The sequence below is a fragment of the Stenella coeruleoalba genome (genome assembly GCF_951394435.1).
Source record: "Stenella coeruleoalba genome assembly, chromosome: 10".
Taxonomy (NCBI): domain Eukaryota; kingdom Metazoa; phylum Chordata; class Mammalia; order Artiodactyla; family Delphinidae; genus Stenella; species Stenella coeruleoalba.
Window position 1 is genome coordinate 91,291,662 of NC_137156.1, and position 20,278 is coordinate 91,311,939.

Consider the following 20,278-nt stretch of genomic DNA (forward strand, 5'->3'; position numbering starts at 1 on the left):
AAGGGGAAGATTATGCTCTAGTAATGCTAGTTTCATTGGTGATTTTGTTTAATGGGTCAAAAGAAATGTGGTAAAACAAAAGAGTACAAATTGCTGAGATGAGACAATTTAAAGATTACCACTGAAAACAAAATAGAGAACATGAGGGAGTATATATGTTAAGAAATGTTGAACAGATTCTGTTTATATTTTCTTGAGTGCCATCTTTTTCATTCAGGATGCTACTCTAATAATAGCATGTGCATTGTAAATAGAAAATGTGATTTGTCAGGAAATTGACTTTCTTGTAAAATTAAAGTTTCCTTGTCATATATAATATTTGGAAATAATTGTTATTCTGATGCAATATATAATACTAACACCTACAAGAAAAAAATATGGGAGGAGAATTAGCATGTGTTCCTTTTTTTTTTTTTTTTTTTTTGTGTGGTATGCGGTCCTCTCACTGTTGTGGCCTCTCCTGTTGCGGAGCACAGGCTCTGGACGCGCAGGCTCAGCGGCCATGGCTCATGGGCCCAGCCACTCCGCGGCATGTGGGATCCTCCCGGACCGGGGCACGAACCCTTGTCCCCTGCATTAGCAGACGGACTCTCAACCACTGCGCCACCAGGGAAGCCCAGCGTTTGTTTTTAAGTATTAGTTACTTATACAGGACAGGAAGTAACTGACACTTTTTAGATGCTTAACATTTCTGGATCCATAATATCAGATAAGCCCTCCACTGATAGCTGTCATTCTAGGAACCACATGGTTGTCCAACTCGTGGAGAGTTGCATTCAGAAACGGGTGAGTACTTTCCTAATATTTCAAGATAATACTTACAGTGACAAGCACCTAGTTTGGCTTGGAATAATCTGAAGCTTCTTGTGAACCAACTTAGTTCTGGAGAGAAAAATCACTGTCTTGCAGACGTTCTTTAATTGTCAGGGAATAAAAAAGTCAACTTTCTCAGTGAATTGTTGGAAAGAATTGTGGCATTATCTGCTGTTGCTAAGCTTTTAGTAAGTACTCGTATGTGTTTGTTTGATCTCCTTTAGAGTATAAATGACCCCCAATTTCTAGAGATGGCATAGGCATAAGTAAGTTTCTGTAGGCCCTGTAATCAGTAGTATCTGACCCAGCCTTAGAAGACACTAATTTATATAGAGCTCTATCATCTGTAAGTTATATCCTGTAAAGAAAACAGGCTGGAATTAACACCACTTTGCCATTTTTTAGGCACCTAGGTTTTATGTCTTACTTGGAAAGTCATATTCTGAGGTATGTGTCTGACGGGCTGGAGATGGAGAGAACAAAAATTGTGCCAGAGTGATTTTTGAAACAGCCAGCTTGATATTCTTGCTTTCCTGTGAACCCTACCATGAATCCTGATTTCTGTTATGGACTTTGAATTATTTCACTGGTAGGCCTTTTGGAACATATGTGTTCTTTTATTCATTGGCTGCTTGGTAGATTCAAAGGAACCTTCTTTCGTCTGTTCATTCCTTTAATCTTTGTATCATTTGTTCATCACTTCATTCATTTGTTCAATACAGAAAGTATTTGTTGAGCATCTACTCAAGCACTTGACCTCTGATTTCTTTTCCATTACTTTCGTTGGTATCATTCATTTATCATTCCACAAATACTAGTGCCTACCATATGCCAGGAATAAAGGGATAGAGACAAGTGATAATACTTCTTGTGAAACTCCTGGCTTAGTTGACTGTGATGTCTTCTCTGTGAATCACTCCTATCTTGTCTGTGCTCTGAGCAGTGATCCACTTCTGACCTATGAAAGATTCGTACACTGGACCTCTTCCACTAGTAAACTGAAGCACAGCCTTTCATGAAGTTATAGCAGCTTTTAAGGAAACTTTACAAGTTAGCATCACTTCCCTAGTTCTCATTTCAAACTGGCTCCTAGACCTCTACTGCTCTTTATAGATTTCCATGGATGCTGTTTACGTGGATTCATCCTGTGTATATAGTGGAGGTTAACTGCCCATTTAAAAATTCAAAACACTGTCATTCCCTTTTCATTCCTTCTTGGTTTGCTAGCTTGAATTAATTGATTGTTTTTTTATGAAAGAAAAATCAAGAAAGAGCACATCTGAATTATTCTACAGTTAACACTTATTGAGTGAATACCATGTGCCAGGATGGTGACACTGCATTTCCTGGTAATCCTCAAAATAATACTTCAGGGCAAGGGTTAATTTCTTCATTTTATAGATGAGGAACCAGAGACTCAGAGATTTGGTCACTGTCTCATGTTAGTATATGTCATCAATGGTCAGATCTGGATTTGAACTTAGGGTTTTCTGGCATAAATTTTCTAATCTTTTAATGCTTTCCTAAGTAAAGAGTATCAGTCTTGTGAAAAAAGATGAAAGCTGGTAGGTACATACTTTTGAAGTTAGAGGGTTTTCAATGATGTGTGAATTCTCTTGAGGGAATAGTGCAGCAGATATTTTGGTTTCCCACATGGGGTTCTTGACTAGTGACAAATTCATACAGAACCATAAATCTGTACTCCTGTCATACAAGGAGGAAGATGTATTTGTCTTATAACAATGTTCTTTTTAGCTTTGGAAAATTTTAGGTTTATCCTGTGAACTTGGTTGCTCTCAAGTTTATTACCATTTGAAATACATATTTTCTCACATCACACACAAAAGACTGTACTTTTTTTCTTCTTGACTGACTCCACGCCGATTCAGAGGTCCAAAGCTATTCATAAATTTGGATATTTGGAAATAATATTTAGACACTAATTTATATAGAGCTCTATCATCTGTAAGTTATATCCTGTAAAGAAAACAGGCTGGAATTAACACCACTTTGCTGTGCAAAAGAAAATAATGCTTTTGGATGACTCATTTTTAATATTCAAACAGAATAACACATAGAATTCAAACTGGTGTCAGTTTTCAAGTTGGTATGATGCTGTTTTTTAGCCAGTACATGCAGAATAGGAAAGTGTTTATATCATGCAGATTTGTACTAACCCCATAATAATTTAACTTATGGTTGTGAAATCATACAGTGGATATATCCTATCTGAATCACAAAATACTTATTCTAGTTAAACCCCTCCCAATTTTTATTTCTAAATATCCAAATTTATGAATAGCTTTGGACCTCTGAATCAGCGTGGAGTCAGTCAAGAAGAAAAAAAGTACAGTCAGAGAAATAAAACACTTCTACTCCTCCCTCCACCCATCACAGTCATCAGGGACTTGCATAAAGTGTACTTGAGACTTAATTTGCTTCATTTTGATTTTCATTTTCAAAGCTATTTCTTTTCCAGGCTTCCCATTTCGCTTTATTTGAAAAACAGCTCTTATCATTTTAGTCATTATTGTCACAGATTCCAAGTTCTTAAATTATGCTGATCACAAAAGATAGCAGTTTTATGTTCTCATCGCACTCAGTGGCTGTTCCAGTATCCCATCTGAGAGGCACACTGGCTATGTTCAACGCAGATGACAGCTTTTGTTTTGAGCAAGCACACAAAGGCAGGGCTGGGGAAGCTGAATCACATGTCACTCACACAAGAAAGGAGTGTCGCTTCGGGTCATGCAGCCCGTGGCCAAGAGACGTCAGAATACCTACAGCAAACATATAAGCAGCATAACTAGCTCAGTCTCTAGCTGGTAGCACCCCTCACTTGGCATTATTAATCCAGGCGTCCTAAAGGCAAAGTGTTGACAGCCTGTGGTTGGCTGAAATACATATTGACCTATGCTTTTTTCAAGATGCAGCTTAAGCTCACCTCCTAAAAGCAGGCTTCTATGATCCCACCCTCTACTTCTTTCTCTTCCACTGTTTCGTGTCCGTACCATTGTTTTGGGGTTTCTCTCCTGTGCTTTTAAAAAATGTGTGTGTGTGTGTGTGTGTGTGTGTGTGTGCGCGCGTGTGTGTATGAGAGAGAGGGAGGGAGGGAGACATTCTCCCATAGATTGTGAGCTTTTCCACTGCAGGGACTCCCGCCTTATTCACCTACTATCCCCCTGTCCCTACCTTTTTTCTGTTATAAATATTTTTATGAATTGATGGCTTTGAAATGACTGTTTTTTAATGGTATAATGGAAAGAGCCCTCTGGATTCTGGTTCTGACTCCATGACTCCTTAGTCATTAATACCTTTATTCAACATAATTAATTAATTGAGTGCCTACTCTGTGCCAGATTGTTCCAGCCCTGGGAATATAGGAGTGAACAAAACAGTCAAGTTACAGAGTAGACATCCCTGCTGTCCTAGGGTTTGCACTTTATGGAGAAGACAGATGATAGATAACACATGAAAATAGTCAAGACAAACATCAAATGAATGGTATGCAGAGAATTAAAATAGGAAATGTGTAAATTATTATTTTAGGTTTGGTAGTTAATTAACTGAAATATAACAAAATCAACCATGAAGGTCAGGGAAAAGGAATTCATGCCTGAGGGAATAGTTTATGCAGGGACTCCAAGGCAGCAATGTACTTGTCATATTCTAAGAATGTGAAGGAGATCACTGTCCAGTGTCCTCGGTGAGGGTGAGATGACAGAGAGATAAGAAAGATGAATGTTTGGATTTTATTTTTAGTGCATTGGGATAGCATCTTAGGTTTCAAGCTGCACAGTGTTGATATTCAGTTTGTTTTAAAAGTATTACTCATGTGGAATGTGGAGAATGGATTTGAGAGGGGGGAAGAAATAGTAAGGGTGCTAGATGGGACATTATTGCACCAGCCGAAGCAAGAGATTGTTCATAGGTCTAGGTGGTGGTAATAGAGGTGAAGATGGGTGGATAGATTTGGGGATATGTTTGAGGTCAAATTAAATATTTACTGATGGTTTGTGGAGGCTAAGTGAAGAAAGGAATCAAAGCCTTTGTAAACATAGGTAAGTCACTTAAATGTTTCTAGTGATGGACCCCTCATAAAATCCTAATTATAGATACATCAGTGGTTCCCAGCTGGGGGTGATTTTGGCACCATTCCCTCCTCCCCAAACCCTGGAGACATTTAGCAATATTTGGAGACAATTTTAAATATCACAGCTGTGTATGGAGTTGATGCTACTAGCATCTAGTGGGTAGAGGCCAGGGATGATGGTATGCATCCTACATTGCACAGGGCAGCTGCCTCCTCAAAGAATCCGGTGCCCTCAAATGTCAATCATGCAAAGGTTAAAACTCTGAAGACATCTACCCGCCTCACAGGGCGATTGTGAGGATTTACTGAAATAATATGTTGTACAGCCGGATGGAGGTTTTAAATTCTATACACAGTTTTATTGATGCCACAATTTTATAATATCTGTTGGAGTAAACACAGTATATTCTTGCAGTTGAGTAATCAGAATGATCTCTTCTCTTCTTGTCCTGAATGAACGTGGTGCATTTTGAGTGCGGTACTTTGGGCAGTAGCCCTGTCAGCCTTCAGTAGAGTAGCAGAAAACTGAAAAAAATTTGCTTCCAGGTTTCTTTTGACTCTACAATAGCTACAATTTTAAATTGTGTTGCAGAAAAGCGATGATAAAATTCATTGGAAATGAGTTGCAAAGTAAACTTTAATGTTTAAAAGAAAATGGTGGGTAGGAGAGCGTGAGACTTGAGGCACAGTGTGCTACCTTTTCCCCTGAGAAATGGCAAGGGAATTAATTAAAGAAGCTGACGAGAAAGCAGAGTCATGAATAGAGTAGCCAGTTCTCCATGCCTTCTGTCTCCAGCACTGAGCATCCACCCCTTGTTTTGCTCTGCACCAAGCTCTTGTTGGTAACCTCCCACAGGACAGGGTGCCTCCCTGCGGGAAGTTAATGCCTCCAAATGAGGGGAACAAGCAAGCCATTCCTGTAATTAAGAACACTCCCTACAATGGAAGAGAGGTTAAAGAAAAAGCCTGCCTCAGTGAGTTCTTAATTGGGTACAAGATAATATTGGTAGAAGTTTAAAATATTTAAGCAGCAGTAAATAGTCAAGGCAGTCATTGAAGTAGTCAGTGGCTGGGTGAGTGCATTCATCAGCTGGCAGAGCATCACTTGATCAACAGTTCAAGCAAACAAGAGGAGAATTAAAAATGCAGAACTTAAAATACAGAGAATTAGCAAAGTTGCTAATTACATACAGGTTCTTTTTTACTCCAGGCATTGACTGTTTAAAGTTTGGTCAAAGTGTTGCTAAAAATAACCAGTTATCAAGAGATTCATTCATTTTCAGAAGGCCTGCTTACGAAGAATGATGGCCAGGTCCAGCAGATAGCTTAGATGTACCCAAGAATGAAGTGTTAGGAGGTGACCTCAGAATTTACGTAAAGCCTGAGAATCCTTCAGCTGGCATGTGCTGCTGGCAAGAAAATAATTTTTTTTTTCATTTTTAGTCTTTATGACTTAAAAGTTCTAGGCTTTTATAGAGAGCATCTATCAGTAGACAGCCACATTCATAGTAATATGCTGATACTGACATAATGCATGATTTTCTTCATTTAACAAATTCTTACAATCCTCTAACAAATTCCTATTTCAATCCTTTCAACTTATTATACACCTGCTAAGTGTAAAATATATTAAATTGGTTTAAATATTATAGGGGAGGCTATTTTCAGTATCTCCAACTAGAAGAACAAAGTTCTTAAGCTGTGTAATAGGTTTGCTTGTTAAAATGAGACTCTATCCTACAGGCATTTTTCTTTTGCTTTTTGAAGGAAATATGACTTTTTTTTCACTTCAAAGAGCAGCTTCTCGTTCTTCCTCTAGCTTCAGTAGCCATTAAGCAGTTCTTCATTTTGAAGAATATATATTGATCCTAAGACATTGTCTGGTTGGACAAAAACAGTGCATATTTCTAAGGTTTTCTGATGTCAAGGCTCCTAGTCCTTAAAGTAGCAGGAGAACCAGATTAATGTGTTGTTGCTTATATTTTCCTTGGAAGAGTCACGGAAATGGGGTTTAGAAGTATTTGTTCTAATTTCAGCATTGTTACTACTTACCTCTGTGGCCTTGGGCAAGTCATTTACCTTGAGTTTCAGTTTACATGCAGGGATGTTAAAGTAGAAAGGGTCAATTTGTTAAGTGGACTTGAAACCTGATGCAGAGTAAGAATCATACCCATATGGATTTGAAACCTGAGAGAAATGTTAGAACCCACTGAATTTAGGTTTTTCCAAAGTCTCAGGAAATGCATTCTTTTACACCATTCCCCTGGTATTTGTGAATCACTGAAAATTCATTCCCTTCAATTTGCAGACAATAAAAATGTAAGGTTCAGAGAAACTAAGTAATTTGTTCAAGGTCACATAGCTAGCTAATGGTGGCACTTGGACTTTAAATGTAATCTGCTGACCTGCAAAACTGCTTATTCCCCAATTTATTAGCTGATTATTTAATCTGGGGATGACCATACCTTTTTGAGTAACAATCACAATTTAATGTAAAAAAATACACAGACACACACACTCATACACTAAACAAACTGGGTATAAAGGAAATATGTATAACATAATAAAGACCATATGTGACAAGCCCACAGCTAACAGCATAGTCAATGGTGCAAAGCTAAAAGCTTTCTTCTAAGATCAGCAGCAAGACAAGGAAGCCCACTCTCACCACTCCTATTCAACATAGTACTGGAAGCTCTAGCTAGAGTAGTTAGGAAAGAAAGTAAAAAAATAAAAGACATCCAAATCAGAAAAGAAGGAGTGAAACTGTCTCTATTTGCAGATGACATGAGATTATATATAGAAATCCCTAAAGACTCTGCCAAAAAACTGTTGTAACTAATAGACAAATTCAGTAAAGTTGCAAGATATAAAATCAATATACAAAAATCAGTTGCATTTCTATACACTAATAACAAACTATCAGAAAAAAAATCCCATTTATAATTTCATCAAAAAGAGTAAAATAGGGACTTCCCTGGTGGCACAGTGCTTAAGAATCTGCCTATCAATGCAGGGGACATGGGTTCGATCCCTGGTCCAGGAAGATCCCACACGCTGTGGAGCAACTAAGCCTGTGTTGTGTGCCACAACTACTGAGCCTGTGCTCTAGAGCTTGTGAACCACAACTACTGAGCCCATGCACCACAACTACTGAGCCTGCACGCCACAACTACTGAAGCCTGCACGCCTAGAGCTGTGCTCTGCAACAAGAGAAGCCACCGCAATGAGAAGCCCTTGCACGGCAACGAAGAGTAGCCCCCACTCGCCACAACTAGAGAAAGCTCATGCACAGCAACGAAGACCCAATGCAGCCACAAAAAAAGAAAAAGAAAAGAGTAAAATACTCAGGAATTAATTTACCAAGGAGATGAAAGATCTATGCACAGAGAATTGTAAGATATTGATGAAAGAAATTGAAGAAGACATAAATAAATGGAAAGATATCCTGTGTACATGGGTTGGAAGAATTAATATATTGTTAAAATATCCATACTACCCAAAGTGATCTACAGGTTATTTGCAATCCCTATCAAAATTCCAATGATGTTTTTTCACAGAACTAGAAAAGACAGTCCTAAAGTTTCAATGGAATGGCAAATGACTTCAATAGCCAAAGTAATCTTGATAAAGAAGAACAAAGCTAGAGGCATCACACTTCCTGATTTCAAGCTATATTGTAAATCTATAGTAATCAAAACAGTGTGGTATTGGCATAAAAGCAGACACATAAACCAACAGAACAAAATAGGAAGCCCAGAAATGAACTCAGGCATATATGGTCAATTAATTTACAACAAAATAGCCAAGAATATACAATGGGGAAGGGAAAATCTCTCCAATAAATGGTATAGGACAACCACATGTGAAAGAATGAAACTGGACCCCCTATCTTACATCATACACAAGAAAATCAATTCAAAATGGATTAAAAACTTGATCATAAGACCTGAAACCATAAAACTCCCAAAACAAAACATAAACGGTAACTTCCTTGACATTGGTCTTGCCAATGATTTTTTGGATTTGACACCAAAAGCCAAGAGTACTAGTTTCCCAGGCACATTGACCCAGCATTAGAAGCTGACACCATTAGAAGTCATTCTGCATCTACACTCCATGGGATGTCTTCATTCTGTAATTCTTTGGATTTTATTAAATTACATCTTATATGGCTTGGTTTGGTATCACAGAAGACTGCAAGAAAGAAGAGACACGACGGTCCAGAGTATAGGGGATAAAAGGCAAGAAAGTCCGATAATGAGTGGATGGAGTAGGGCAGGTAGAGTAGCCAACAGGACAGGAGAGAGCTGTGTGTCAGCGGTTCATTAGAGAGGTTCTCTAGAGAACAGGAGAAAGTGTCCAAATTCTGTGGTGTTTCATATGATAGATTCTTCCCCAAGGGAGAGCTGTCACTATTTCTTTATCACTAGCTTGTTGAATATAACGAGAATCAGACACAACTAACAGTGCAATAAGAAGAAAAACATGAATGTGCAGTGTCCTGGAACCCAAGTGAATAAAGTGTAAAGGGATGATCATTCACGTCACATGCTGGTGATAGGTCAGGGAGGATGCAGCCTGAATAGTAGCTGGAGATTTATATCTGCTATATTTAAATAGAGCCAATTCAAAGAAAAAAAAAAAGAAAGCCAAGGCAATAAAAATGTAAACTGACATTACACTAAAAAGCTTCAGCACAGCAAAGGAAACCATCAACAAAATGACAACCTAGAGGATGGGAGAGAATATTTACAACTCATATACTTGATAAGAGGTTACTATCAAAATATATAAAGAACTCATAAAACTCAATAGAACAAAGAAACAATTCAATTAAAAATGGGCAGGGGAACAAAATAGACATTTTTCCAAAGAAGACGTACAAATGACCAATGAGTACATTAAAAAGGTGCTCAACATCACTAATCATCAGGGAAATGCAAATTGAAACCACAGTGAGATGTTACCTCACATCTCTTAGAATGGCTATTATCAAAAAGACAAGAAATAACAAATGTTAGTGAGTATGGAGAGAAAAGGGAACCCTTGTGCACTGTTGATGGAAATGTAAATTGGTTCAGCTACTGTGGAAAATAGTATGGAGGTTCCTCAAATTTAAAAAAAAAAAATTACAGTTACCATGTGAACCAGCAATTTCACTTCTGGGTATATATCCAAGGGAACTGAAAGCAGGATCTCAAACAGATATCTGCATTTTCATGTTCATTTCAGCATTTTTCACAATAACCAAGACATGAATGCATAAAGAAATTGTATATATATACACATATATGTATATATGTATATACACAATGGACTATTATTCAGACGAGAGAAAGAAGAAAATCTTACCCTTTGTGACAACATGGATGGGACTTGAAGGCATTATGCTAAGTGAAATAAGCCAGATAGAGAAAGACAAATACTGCAGAGTATCATCTATTTGTGGAATCTAAAATAAAAAAGTCAAACTTATAGAAACAGAGAGTATAAAAGTGATTGCCAGTGGCTGGGGGATGGAGGAAATAGAGGTTGGTAAAAGGGTACAAACTTTCACCTATATGATGAATAGCGTCTAAGGAGCTAATGTAAAACATGGTGAATAGTTGCAAAAATATATACAATGTGTATTCCTATATGTATACATTGTCTTTTAGATAATTGACTAGGACTTAGAGAGGTTGCTTACTAATTATTCAACAATAGGCAACCTACTTAATTTATGTCAGCTTAGTTTGTTTTCCCCTAACTCAGAAACCATTATGAGAATCTCAGGTGTAACTAGTCAGAGTACCTTAAAATGGTTCATATAAAAATAAAAGTGTTCATTATTATATTTTATTGGTATCTCTATGGAGCCATAATACTTATCATTTTAACCACCAAACATAATTGTAATGCCTTTATTTTATCTAACTAACCTAAGTGTAGCACTGGTTAATGCTTTCCTATCTGGGACTCAGGAATGTGCCCATTTATTGTGTCCTTGTATTTAACATTTTCCAGTATGTGAAATGAAAGGATTTGGACTACATGATTACAAACAGACTATCTGGTTCTTATCTTATAGGGAGAATGTGTATCATTACCTACCATTTTATCAGACCACATTTTGTACAAGGCACCATGCTAGGTGTTATAGACACTGAAAAATGGGGTGCTATCTTTATGATGATGTGATGGCCATTTATGTGAATAATATTCATAGTCTGTCTGTCCAACAAGTGTCCCCTTCCTATCATATTTCTGAGAGGAATAGATATATAAGGAAAGGAAATGAAGGCAAAATAGAGTCTGTTATGTAAATCTGGGTCAGTATAGAACTGAAGTCTAATATGATGGACCACATGGAAGAATTCATTTTCTCTGGGATAATTAGTCTGTACTTGATCTAGTTGGACATGCTCAGGTTCATTCTAGAACAGGTGCATGTACTGTCTACCATACACGTAGGTAGAGGGATCGTATTGAGTCAGCTCATTATCCCAGACCGTCGCGCTGAGAGAGAGAAAAAAGTCAGAACATATCTTGGTGTCCTGACCTTAGAAGCCCCTTGAAAACTTTATCCAAAGGAGACTTGACCCAGTTAATGCCTTACAATTGTCCAACTCAGGTCAATTATAGTCCTTTTCCTAACCAATAAATAGGGTACTGGGCAAAACCCTTTTACATAGATAAGAAAACTAGCATATAGGTTTAAATCACAAGCCCAGAGTTGCTTAGCCAGTTAGGGCAGAATCGGTATGTGGACCTGGATATATAGTTAAAATAGAAAACAAGATTTCTCCAAGTGTCTTTTTTTTTTTCTCTTGCAATTTCTTCATATATTTATGTATATGAATGGTATGTGTATATTTTAAATCTATATATTCAAAGGTTTAGCCTGTGAATGTAAAAATTGTAATTTTTAAATTATTAAATTTCATAGAAAATTAAATTTTATAATTTGTATTTGAGGTTTTTAACAATTTAAGGTTTAACAATTCATTCATTGTTATAACCCATGAGGAGCACTTGTGAATACATAGAAATGCAGAGAAGTGGTTAACTTTTAAGATCTTTGATGTACAGACCTTAATAAATAGGTGCAGTAAAACTCATATTTCTTGACATATTCATTACTCAGCAAAAAATTGCATACGTCTTTTTAATTATTCACAAACTTACAATGCCTTCAAATCTTAACAATGAATTAATGCCTTTGATGTTATTATACACATTTAATAAAGTTATATGCAACTGCACAGAAAAATAATATAAGCCTTTCTTTTGATCCTAAAAATAGATAATTAAACTCTTTCTTTTGCAAATGTAGAATTTGTTCACAGATTCTTCTTGAAGTTTTTACACTTTTGTAGTTTGCTGCATGCTGGTTTGTTGGTTAAGCAAAGTAAGACTTCTGGGTGGCTTTTAAAACTGTACACATGCTTTAAAATTAATAAACGTGGTCTTTAAATAAATAATGTTAAATTAAGAAAGAACAATTATTTTTAAACTTTTTTCTCCATTCATACTTAGGGCACATGAGGAAAATGCTCGTGTGTTAATTTTTGTTTCATGATTGTCCAAGGAGGCAAGTTTCCGCTTTGGATAAATTTGACATGTTCAGAGAAATAGCAACCCTGTCAATTCTTGAAGAAACTGTTGGAGTTTGAAATAGTAATTTGCTGAGTGGATAATTCAGAAAGCTGAGTTATGACAGCACTTCTGGTCTGAATAACAGATGTCTCATAATTGTCAGTATAGAATTACATGAAATCTACTTTGAAACTTTGAAACTTTTACATTTAAGTATTTATTCATTTGTAGTAGATAGGTGTAGATTGGGATATACTTAGGATTTGCTTAAAATAGTCACTGTTTTTTTTTCCAAATCATGAATTTTTTTTTTTTTTTTTTGGTGAGGAAAGTTCATGTCAAAATGAATTATCTGTAACATGATTTTAGTATTGTCTTTTCTTATGGCCTGTTGAGTTTAAAACAACTTTTTTTAGCCTGTTACTCCACTTTTTATTATGTGGATGATTTTCTGTCATGTTCAATATATTATTTAATAATAATGTTTTTAAAATTCCTAAATACCACTAAATATTTAAAAATTTTTCCCGATAATGAAATTCAGAAAAGTGTGACCCCTGACTTAAAGTAGGATGCTCCAACCTAATTTTACATTTCTTTGACCATGGTAGGAGCCATGTAGTTTTCCTCCAACTGAAACTTCCACCAGGGACATGAGATGTGAACTGTAGGGACTTGTATATTCCTGAAGCCAGTTTGGGCCTCAAATACAACCCGGTTAAGTTCTTACTCAATTATAAACTCCCAAAGGGCAGAGATTATACCTTGTCTTGTTTTCAAGAGCCTAATGCATGTCAGGCTCCTAGTAGCCATTCAGTAACGAACGACGAGCGTGCTTATGCAATTTTAAAGCAGTTTCTCAGTTCTTTTTCTCTGGAGTCGAAATAATAATACTAGAAACACAGAATGAAACAGAAGTAATATTTGTCTCAGCAAAGTGACATGTATGCAGTTCTCGGAAAACTGGCTGTTTCATCCTTTTTAGAAGTGTACGATTATTAAGTAAACTTCTGTACTGAGTGGGTAAGATGGTGTATCCTATGCAAATAACCAGAGAAGCAATCAGCAATTCTGAGAGGCAAAAGTCTCATTTTGAGGAAATGCAAAACAATTGAATACATTTCATCACTTTGCATTTAAAGTAGGGAGGTGATGAATACTTAGAAGAGTATTCCAGCTATTCCAGTCCTGTTTCTTAGCAGGCAGTTATTTTTACTGACAGGTGAGAACATTTCACCTGTATTTTTTTGACAGATGTAAGCTCTTATGACATACCTTTTCCTTCCATGGGCCCTCTCCCCTTCTCCTTCACAAGTATGGTGTAGAAACAGGACTATTTTGAAGTAAAGTGAGGAAGAAGAGAGGTAATCTGTCTCTGCCTGCTCTGCCTAAACCATAGGGAAAGATCACAGTTAGGGTCAGAGCTAATACTGTCAACTTATGAAAGAGCCCACTCATCATGTCTAACTTTCTTTGACAGTATCTACAAAGGCTTCTGTATCTAAGGATAATTTTACTGTCAATATGCAATCAGGCAGGTCAATGTTCATTTAATTTGTGAAGAAAACCACATCAAGCAAATTTCATTATAAAACCTAAAAATCAATATACATTTGTGCCAGTGTTCTCTAAATAATCAATGTGAGTACTCCTTTACCCTGAAATAACATTTTTAAGGATTGGATTTTTACTAAAAGCAGAAAGAAGCCATAGTTACTTTTTCCTTGCACAGTATTTGTATTTGATATTAAGACAGTGATATTAAGAAGGGCTTTTGGAGTCCGTTTTGTCTTAAATATGTTTATTAGTCAGTTATGGTGTCTATGCAAGTTGACACTGACTAGAGTGAAAAAATATACAGATGTGTCAATTGGTAAATATCAGAACAGTGATGAAAATCATAGCTAGTAGTGGTTTAATATGCACTGTTTATGGATGCTGTGATAAGACTTTTCTTTTGATTTTTTCATGTAATCTTTATGATAACCCTAGTACAGGAGCACATAGTTTGTGTAGGCTAAATGCCATAAGCTACAACCACCACAGAATAGATATTTTTATTTCACCTAACAGTTTAATACACATGTGCTCTTCCAGTTGTGGTCCACCCTTTCACAGAGCTTCCGAATCCTTTGCTGGATTCTCTGTTGCATCTGACACAAGAAGGGAGAAAGAAGGTGAGGATAGAAAGAATAGTTTTCAATGAAAAAGGCATCTGTCCTTTTATCCATGTTCCAGTGGTGAGAGCTCAGTCATGTGGCTACACCTAATTGCAAGGGAGTCTGGGAAATGTAATCCTGCCATGGGTGCAATGGGGAAAGGAAATAAGTTTACTGAAAAACTAGCCAGTCTCTTCTATGAGAGGGTGTATTCCTTTTTTTATAGGTAAGAACCTAAGGCTTAAAGTTCAAATAATATCTGATATAATCTGGGTGAGTTACGGTAATGCCAGGTCTGCCTCACAGTCCATGTTTTTAAGCACTGCCTGGGCTGGGTGCACCTTACTGTGATTTACCCTGGAGAACATGGTATCTTCCTGATGAAGAGATTAGCCAGAGAGATGCATGACTAGAATTTTGACTTTTGCTCTATGCAGGGTCCTCCAGTAGAACTTGCTGTAGCTCTACTGATAATGCTAAAATCCTAAAGCAGAAGTCATCAGTACACCTTGTAGGGGAAATTTTAAGAATCAGTGTGCAATTCCTGTGTTCACTTTTCCTCCTATCAAGACAACAGGTGGTGCTCCAGTTGGAGCTATTCTGTCACCCTGGGTTCCTGTTAAGGTTGATGCATAGGCCCATGTTGGATGTGTGGTATGAGTGACAAATAAAATTTTGTGTGAGCCACTGAGTTTTAATTTAATTTCATTTTGTAGATTTTGTACTGTTATTGTTACTGAAGCATAACCTAGCCTTTCCTGACTGATACACAGTTCAGCCCAGAATCTCTACTTTTAGTGTCTTACAGGAGTGTATATAGAGGTCCATAAAGATATCTGTGTCCCTGTGTCTGTCTGTCTATCTGGTGATATTCATTGGAGTTTCGTTTCAATAAGGCATGGCTGAAAGAATTCCATAAGTTATGCTGTAATTACACAGTAGGATATATGGAACTGGTAAAAAAGTTTACGCCTATGTTTACCTACGTGAAAAGATGTCTATGATTATGTGGAAAATGTAACTTGAAAAATGCATAAAATTATGTGTGTGTGTGTGTATATATATATATATATATATACACACACACACACACACATACACACACAGACACACACACACGATATTTCATAATGGCAGTGAAAACTTTGTTTATATTTTCTGTAAGGAAGTAGACTTCCCAGGCAGAGAGCTGGAGGGGTTGATGGCATCCTGCATTATTCCTGATGTAATCACAGCCACAACCATCTTTTCCCTAAATCTCCAAATTAGCTTTCTTTTTAAATTTTTATTGAAGAATAGTTAATTTCCAATATTGTGTTAGTTTCAGGTATACAGCAAAGTAATTCAGTTACATATAAATATATATATATACACATACATTTTTCAGATCATTTTCAACTCTACATTATTACTAGCTCTTGAATATAGTTCTCTGTGCTATACAGTAAATCCTTGTTGTTTATCTATTTCATATATAGTAGTGTGTTTTTGTTAATCCCATACTCCTAATTTATCCCTCCCCCCACTTTCCCCTTTGGTAACCATAAGTTTGTTTTCTATGTCTGTGAGTCTTTTTCTGTTTTGTATCTAAGTTCATTTCTATCGTTTTAGATTCCACATATAAATGACATCGTATGACATTTGTCTTTCTCTGACTTCACTTAGTATGATAATCTCTAGGTCCATCCATGTTGCTGCAAATGGCAGTATTTCATTCTTTTTTATGGCTGAGTAGTATTCCATTGTGTGTGTGTGTGTGTGTGTGTGTGTGTGTGTGTGTGTGTGTGTGTATCTCACATCTTCTTTACCCATTCATCTGTTTCTAATATTTAGAGATACTGAGCAACTTTTCATGTGCCTGTTAGCCATGTGTATGACTTCTTCCGAGAAATGTCTATTTGTGTCTTCTGTTCAATTTTTGATTGTTTTTTCCTTTGATATTGAGCTGTATGAGCTGTTTGTATATTTTTGATATAACCCCTCATTGGTTGCATCATTTACAAATATCTTCTCCTAGTCCATAGCTTGTCTTTTCATTTTGTTGATGGTTTCCTTTTGCTGTGCAAAAGCTTTCAATTCAGTTAGGTCCCATTTTTAAATTTTTGCTTTTATTTCTTTTGCTTCAGGAGACTGATCTAAGAAAATATTGCTACAATTTATGTCTGAGAATGTTTTGCCTGTGTTCTCTTCTAGGAGTTTTAAGGTGTCATGTCTTATATTTAGGTCTTTAAACCATTCTGAGGTTTTGTTTTTTGTTTTTTTATGGTATGAAGGCATGCTCTAATTTCATTGATTCACATGAGGCTGTCTAGCTTTTTCAACCCCACTTACTGAGGAGACTGTCTTTCCTCCACTGCATATTCTTGCTCCTTTGTCAAAGATTAATTCACTGTAGGTGTGTGGGCTTATTTCTTGACTCTATTCTGTTCCATTGATTTATATGTCTGTTTTTTGTGCCAGTGCCATGCAGTTTTGATTACTGTAGCTTTGTAGTATCATCTGAAGTCTGAAGGGTTATGCCTCCAGGTTTGTTCCTTTTCCTCAGGATTGCTGTGGTAATTCTGGGTGTTTTGTCAAATTAGCTTTCCTAATGGTCTTATTCCCTCAGTTTTGACTCCCCTCTAATCCACAGCCCATGTGATCTTTGTAATAGATCTTATACATATCTTTGTTTCCTATTGAAAACTTAAAGTTGCCCCCATTGTTACACAGAAAAACTCATGTCTTATCCTTGTTCCTGGAAAGACAGAGCCTAAGACAAAGTGTTCAAGTTTTACTGGGAGGTGCCATTCCGTAGTGGCAAGAGTGAGGAAAAGGGCAGTGAGGACAAGGAGAAGGGGCAGCAGAAAGGTGCTGCATTTCCAGGGTGGCCACTGATTTATAATCTGCTTAACATCAAGGACAGTTGCTTAGCAGGTACAGTGGTTAGATCATGTGGGACATTTCTGATGTGTGAACACAAGAAAAACACAGCTTAGAGAAAAACACATCTTATTAGTGGAAGGAAAAGAGAGAGAGTTCACCTCCAGCTCTCTTAGGCCTCTTATTGGTGAACCCTCCCATGCTTCTGGGTTTCATCATCTGGCCCTGAGGAGCTGCTTAGGAAGCCAGGTTCCACATTTGCTGTGGTGGTCTGAATATGAAATTAACAGGGGGTGGCAGAGATCTGGGGGCATGTGGCAGCTGGCTCTCAGGAGGCAGAATCTAGTGTGCTGATGTGAAGTTGGACAGCAGCCACACAGGCTGAGGTGGAACAAAATGGCAGAGGGCTCAATAAAGGGGGAGGCAGAATGAACTTTGAGGAGGTACATGTGATGTGATGAATGCAGTTCATTAGAGTTAGGACCCTAGGTCCTGGCACACTCAAGTCCCTACCGGGTGTATGAACATGTTAGCCCTCTTTTCCTTACCCCATCCCTGTACTTGACTAAATATTACTAATTTATTTAGAGCCTCAACTTTTTTTCCTCCTTCTGTGTGATGAGACTCCTCATCCCTATCTTAGTTGCCCCTTCTTTGTTCTTACTGCTTTGTCATCTTTTAATTGTCCGTTTGAATCTCCCCACTTCCTTCATTACATCAAAAACTCATTGGAAGCAAACGGTTTTTATTATTAACTGTTTTTTACCCAAAATCAAACACATAATAGAAAAGTAAATAGGAATGAATTGATGAATGATAATGACAACTAATATTTATTATTTGTCATATTTTAAGCAGTAAAACAATTTCCCTGATTATGGGGTTTTCAGAGGATTCTTGAGTAAGGTAGTAACTGCTGCTTTAGTTTGTTGTTTTTCTGTTGGTTCTGAGAATATTGAGAATATTATGCACTCATGTACATGTGTAATTTTATGCTAGTCTACACTCCATATAGATTTTGTCTTTTTATTAACATCATACACATAGAGAACTATGTGTATGTTTTCTCAGATTACAATCAACTCTTGTGGGTTTTTTTTTTTTTTTTTTTTTTTTTGCGGTACGCGGGCCTCACACTGTTGCGGCCTCTCCCGTTGCGGAGCACAGGCTCCGGACGCGCAGGCCCAGCGGCCATGGTTCACGGGCCCAGCCACTCCGCGGCATGTGGGATCTTCCTGGACCGGGGCACGAACCCGTGTCCCCTGCATCAGCAGGCGGACTCTCAACCACTGCGTCACCAGGGAAGCCCTCAACTCTTGTTTTTAATTCCTATACTAAAGGCATTCCAAAACCTATCCCATAACACCATTTTGTCTGTTAATAACTACCACTCACAAGGAGTTTAAAAGAACAATTTAGCTAATTCTTCTTGTTGATTTTAAAATTTATTTTTTCTTGGTTGTTAGTTAAAACTATTGAAACATATTTGAAATATTTTGATTTATAAGCAAAGTATATATTTGGTTATTCAGATGACCAAATATATATTTCTCATTTCTCATATATATTTGGTCGGTCTTCATCCATGGTTCCTGACTCACAGGTGCCAAAACCTTTGGAATTTCCTAAGTACTGAATACGATCAAGGTGTTTCTTGTTAGGTTAATGGGGTTAATTTTGGATCCCACCTAAGGATGAGGACTGGTTGCCAGGAGAAACCAACCATGTAATTAGAGGGTTGGAACTTTCAGTCCTGCACCCTGACTTCCTGGGAGGGGTGCTGGAGGTTGAATCAATTGCTATTGGCCAGTGATTTAATCAATCATGACTATGTAATGACGCCTCCATAAAAACCCAAGAGAGGCGAGGTTGGAGAGCTTCCTGGTTGTTGAACCCCCTGAGGGGCTGCGAAAATGGTGTGATTGGAGGACGTGGACGTTCTGTACCCTCTCTCCATACTTTGCCCTATGCATGTAGAGCATCTGGTGGTTCCTGAGTTATAATCTGGTAAGTGAAACCTTTGTCTGAGTTCTAGTAAATTAACCAAACCAGAGCAGGGAATTGTGGGAAACTCTAGTTTATACTTGTAACAAAGTTGTACAAGGTTGTACAGGTAACAACCTAGGCTTGAAATTGACATCCTGAGTTGGTGGAGGGCTGGGAACCTCAAGTTTGTAGCCTGTTAGTCAGAAGCACAGGTAACAGCCTGGGTTTGTGATTGGCATGTGAAGTGGGGAAGGAGGCAGTCTTGTAGGACCGACCTGTTAACCTGTGGAACCTGAAACTGTCTCTGGGTAGATAGTCTCAGAATTGATTTGAATTGTAGGACACCCAGCTGATATCCTGAGAAGTGTTTGTCAGTGTGGGGAACCCCCCATCCCCCGCTACTGCCATTAAAGTGGGTATAGACTCATTTACATTTCTATAACCTTCTTCCACGTAGGTCAGTCATGAAATGAGCATACGCACTCATTGATTCAGTGAAGTACCCTCTTTGGGTGGACTTACGGATGGCTAAAGCCAGCTTTCTGACCTTCTGTTTAATGATATTTTTAAAAAAATTCCCCATGTTAATAATTTCGCTTGCCTTTTTTTTTTTGCCGTACGCGGGCCTCTCAGTGTTGTGGCCTCTCCCGCTGCGGAGCACAGGCTCCGGACGCGCAGACCCAGCGGCCATGGCTCACGGGCCCAGCCGCTCTGCGGCACGTGGGATCCTCCCGGACGGGGGCACAAACCCGTTTCCCCTGCATCGGCAGGCGGACTCTCAACC

General features: G+C 37.7%; 1 protein-coding gene across 15 annotated transcripts in view; it reads left to right on the forward strand.

Annotated features, from left to right (window-relative positions):
* The window catches only part of CNTN4 (contactin 4), a 958,186-nt gene that overhangs the window by 101,236 nt on the left and 836,672 nt on the right, over positions 1-20,278 (forward strand). For 3 of the 15 annotated variants that reach the window (XM_079933658.1, XM_079933646.1, XM_079933647.1), the window contains exon 1: positions 18,915-19,515. The exons of the other annotated variants lie outside the window; for them this stretch is intronic. The gene's annotated coding sequence lies outside the window, so the exon portion shown is untranslated. Of the gene's footprint in view, positions 1-18,914; positions 19,516-20,278 lie in introns of those variants that run through there. 15 annotated transcript variants of the gene reach the window in all.